Raw genomic sequence first — 5,424 nt, 5'->3', positions numbered from 1 at the left:
TAGAAAACCATTATGGGAACTTTCATTTTGTCGTTTAATGTGAATTTCTGACTTGGTAAATTATTGCATTAGCACATTTTCTAATGGAGAAGATTATCCAAAGGCCACTCTCGCATGTTTTGAAATTTCCAAGCTATTAAAACGTCTAACTTGTTCTGGGGACGTATCTGGGTCCCGCAACCTTAATCTTCTCGTTTTCTTATCCACTTGACTTAGCCGCCCACAAAGTTGTTTGTTTTTTATAAGTAAAATCCGAAAAAAAGAGCAAGTTGTTTCACCAAACATAATTGAACAAATATAAAGAAAAGAAAATGTACTTGACTAATTTTCTCACAACACGCCTTGGCTAGCAATGCCACCTATGCTATTATTACAACAAAAGAAAAAAAAAACAATAATAATAAAATAAAACAAAAACTTTGGAAAGTATTTTCAAAACGTTTGAAAGTTCATGAAAGGTTTTCTAAAATTTCCTCTAAAAGCTATTACACCAGGCATAATACTCCGACTCCAAATCCAGCCTATCAAGGTGCTGATCGTTGGCTGATCTGAAAGCTGTATCAGGGCTGACTTGATAGATTTTGGGGCCTAAGCAATAAGTTTAAGTGAGGCCTTTTTCTTATATTTAAATATTAATTATTTTATATTTATTTTAACATTTATATTATATTTATTTTATTTAAAAATAATTATTCTTAATTATTCTTACTTTTTATGATGCATAATTACTAATTAAGATTTTATAATCAAGTTTTTTAACATCTCATTTTCAATTGATAATATGGATAGGAGAAATGCTAGGGATCAATACGTTTTTCATATTTAGCTCATACTCTCTTATAAATTTAATAGATTAACCATTAGATTAGTGGGGTCCACCATTAACTTATGTAGAGTTCACAAATCTAATAGGCCAATATTGAAAAAATATTGACTCCTAGCATACTCGATGATGATGTGACCGTGAAAATCAGCCTTTGGATCAATAGGGCTTATAACAAAAAAAAAAAAAAAAAAATCAATGACTAATTTTTATTGCTATGTCATCATAGTTGTATGACAGTAATATGAGAGTATACTCAATAGCACTTCTCCGAATAATTTGATCAAATCATTCGATGAACTTTAGCCTCTAATTAACCATATTCTTCCAAATCATTGAATATATTTTTCTATGTTCTTACCATTTTCTTCAAATCTATATTTTCGAGAATAGGCGAGTTTCCTCTCGGTTCGCAATGAATCTGAAAAATAACCCTTTTTTTTTTTTTCAATTGGCAGAAGTGATAATTAATATGAGTAATGCTATAGGCCCCTCAAACTAAAGATTGCCTAAATGTTTTTTTTTTTTTTTTTTCTTTTGAAAGGATTGCCTTAATGTTAATGTGAAGTTAAACTACCAAAAATTATGAATTTTCCCAATAACAAAAATACTCTTAATAAAAACTCAAACAAAAAATTTCTAAATTCTCAGAAAAAAATAAGGTTACATGGGTAGCCGAGGCACCCTCGTTTGGCCATTTTCTCGGCAGCCAAACGGAGGACAAGAAACAAAAGATAAAGGGAGAAGTTATGAGAAAGAGAAAGTAAAGTAAAAAAGAGAAGGTGGACCTTAATGCTTTTCACGACGGGCTTGTAATTGTTCAAGCGCTTCAAGTGCTTCTGGACCTCAACCCTCTGCCTGGAGACACTCAACCTAGCGGCGCAAGACAGCGAGATTAGTTATTGAATTTTTAGAGAGAGTGGGCACACGGTAGTGGATTTTTTTAGTCTTTGAGGTGTGGTGGGGGAGCGTAGGATAAGCAGGAGCTTGATAGCTTTAAGGTTCATGGATCATGGTGTATAAGGGAGGGACAGAGAGCTAGTGGTTGAGGTTCCAGGAGAGAGGTGGTGACTGATGCGCATTTTAGCAGTCAACGCCGTTGTTGTGGCTGCTAGCGTCTAGTGTTAAAATTTTGTGCCAACTGCCAAGTCCATTGATTAACTTAAACTTTTTGGACTCCGGTATATCCGAATGTATAGGAAAATGATAAAGGCACAACTTAAATCTAACTTTAACTCAACTTTTTTTCTTAAATTCAACTTTGGCCGAACTTTTCTCTTAAGTTTAGAAATTGGACCAAAGTTAAGTTTAAATTGTAATTGTATCATACATCATATGTATATTAATATATTCTGAATTTTGATGGATTCGTTTGAAATTAAATGTTTTTTTAAATATAATGTTAAACGCCTTACGTTTTGTGATATTTTTTAAAAACCCAAATTATTAGCCATAACAATTCAATACAAAAAAAAACACATTTCCATTCACCATCATTGTTCCATTTCTATTTCCATTTGGATTCATCACCAAAAACATTCTATAATACATAATTTGCAAAATAAAAAATTATTTCAATAAATATGTTACAAAGTGGTATCAAAGCCAGTTATCATGTCGAGTATAGGATCGAATGGGTTGCAACTTTGTGGTCGAGTCATGGAGATGACGACCTATAAGCTAGATTAAAATGTCATGGTGTTATGTATGGACATAGGATTAAGTTATTGAATATTGAAAGATAAGTGGAACCGCTAAAAGAGAAATAGTTACTATTTGGTCAATATCGATAGAAAAATGAATAATAAATAAATAAAATAACGGAATAAATGAAAATGGAGACAATAGATTTTAGGTGGTTTGACTTATGACTTGCGTTTACAGGATAAAATCTTAAGAATTACATTTTGCTCTTGATGAAATTTACAATACAAAAAGTTTCTATTTATAAGGAGGTCATGGTGAGAATATAAAAAGGTAAGCGGTAATTGGATACAATCAAATCACTTTATTTAGAGTAATGTAATCTAATCAAATTTTCATCAAATCTTTAAATGTAAAGTAATCAAATAAGATGATTCGCATATTGTCAAAGCGAGAGGGTTGTTGCATTTTTGACATTAAGTTGACAAAAAAGCCCATGTTTTGCAATGGCAACAGAGTTACAGAAAGAAGAATGCGAAAGGTAGTTGGCTTAACAACTGAAATAAATGTATCAGAATAATCAATACCAGGTTTTTAATTAATTGTAGCCTTTTGTTACATGCGATTATATTTAATAGAGTTATGGGCTTTGTATTTTATTTTATTTTTTAAATTTTTTTTAAGGGATACCAAGAACACAAACAAACAACAACATTAAGAAACAAGACTAGCAGGGTGAATCTTTCCCGCTACAAATGAGAAAGCAATAGAGTTTGAGATGATGTTATCAGTTTTCCAATCTTGAATCAGAGAGGGGGTGTCGGAGCGCCATGATGACCGTAAGAGAGTCACCTTCCAAAATGAAATCTAAGATGTTGAGAGAGATAGCCAAAGAGACTGCAATGGGCTTTGTACTTGAGCTTTAGACAACATCTTATTTTTCCACAAAACCCAAAATATAAAAACAAAACCCATGACTCTAAATTCATCAAAAAATTAAAAAATTGTAAATCATAACAAAATTCAAACGTAATAGCTAAGTCTCTCTTGGATTTGACTACATTTTACTCAATATTTTATATATCTATGCAACACATGTGGAAGATATCGTCAGTATTTTTTTTTTTTTTTAAATCAAATTTTAATTTTCTTTTTTTTTTTTTTTTTTTTTTGGTAATTTCATCCCCCATATCTAAAATTCTAGTTTTCTCATAACTGGGCGGAAGATATCATTGGTGGGAGAGGCACACATTTCTCAAATTTGAGTTGTTTTTGTTCAAGTACAACAGTGTTGATTTGTTCACGTGAATGACTCTTAAAAAATGTCTGGTAGGCAGAGACAGATCTACATGTAGACAAGGGTGGGCCGTGGCCACCCCCAATTTTGAATTTTTTTATTATTATTATTAAATATGCTTTAAAATGTGAATTTGAGCCAAAAGTTTTAGTTCCGCCCCGGGCCCATTAAAAAAACAGTCCAAAGTTTGGTCCTGAACCCTAAAAAACAGTCCAAAATTTTTAAGTTTTGATACGCTTTACATTCATGGATTAAATTGAAAATTAAATTATATTAAAAATAAATATTTTTTATTTTGTTTATATTTTCTTAACATTGAATGAATACTGATTTTATTTTTGTATATATTAAATTAGTCTTTAATCTTAATACATTTCTCATCAATTATTTGGTCATCTATTTAAATATATTTTTAATTCATGCTTTCATGCTTTGGCCCCATCGATAAATTTTTTTGGTTCCGTCCATGCTTGCAGGTGTAATTTCAAATGCTATAAAAGGCTTTAACTTTATTTATTGGACATCAATTGATTTTTAAATGAGATGGTCAAATAACCAATCCAACAAATAGTATGTGTTCGAATTGCGGGAACGTCACATTAAAGGAGAGACTATTGAGGTACAATAGTGTTGCTCTCTTCACATAGATGGTTTTAGAAAAAAAAAATTGTTTTGCGGGATGCGATTTTAAATGTTAGAATGTCATAAAATGCTTTGACTTTTTTTAGTGGATAGCTATTAATTTTCAGATAAAATGGTTAAAAGCACAGCCTAACAATTTTGTTTGAGATGTATTGACGTGGCAACTATAAATGATTTCACAACTCTAATAAATTAGATGTACACATGGCACAATGTTATAGGTGGTGATGTGGACATTTGTAAAGGTAGCCAAACTATGATTAATTTATTTTATTTTGTTTTTTGTGGAAAACTAACGGAGGTGGTGAAAATAAAATTTCACCAAACCTAGGTAGCTTAATTGTCATTTTTAAAAACTTGGATATCCATGTGAAAAACTTGCTAACAACATAATACATATACCAAAATGATATTTAACCCAACATGAAATTGGGTTTATAGCTTGCATAAACAGAGACGTGGGAGACAAAATACAAAGAGAAATATATATATACTTCCAAATGTTTATTTCCTCATATCTACCATTGAATTTTGAATGAGTTAGCATTTCTCAATTACAAATGTTCGATGAGCCAAACTCATTATTGACAACATTTCATTGTCAAAAGCAAATAGTGGTATTCTCTTTCTACTAAAAGCAGAGGTCTGGATTCAATTAGTTGTGGGTTTGGGATTTTACAATTAATGGTAATAATGTTGTTTCGGGCCACAACAAATAGCACCTGAAACGAAGGATGCCAATATGTATTCGCTTGTTGAATTCGAGTCGTATTGATGAATAAGTATAAGATTATATAGATCAATTCCAATTAGAATCATTTAATCAAATAAGTCAGATTCATTAACCATAACCGACTAATTTTATATTGAGCTCACATCAAATTTGCAAATCGTGTAAAAGAATTGACCATCCTACTTTCGTACAAAAATGCACAATTAGAGCTAGAGATTTGCACGTTGAGAAATTATGTTGTACACTTGTACCTGGATAATCATGCTATAATTTCCAAATTTGGAA

The 5,424-nt window shown here is 31.2% G+C and overlaps 1 protein-coding gene across 2 annotated transcripts in view; it reads left to right on the top strand.

Annotated features, from left to right (window-relative positions):
* LOC132173916 (uncharacterized) overlaps positions 1 to 5,424 on the top strand; it is a 46,766-nt gene that overhangs the window by 31,237 nt on the left and 10,105 nt on the right. The window lies entirely within an intron of this gene.

This window comes from Corylus avellana, chromosome ca3, assembly GCF_901000735.1.
Source record: "Corylus avellana chromosome ca3, CavTom2PMs-1.0".
NCBI classification, from domain to species: Eukaryota; Viridiplantae; Streptophyta; class Magnoliopsida; order Fagales; family Betulaceae; genus Corylus; species Corylus avellana.
This window is presented reverse-complemented; position numbering and strand designations above follow the sequence as displayed.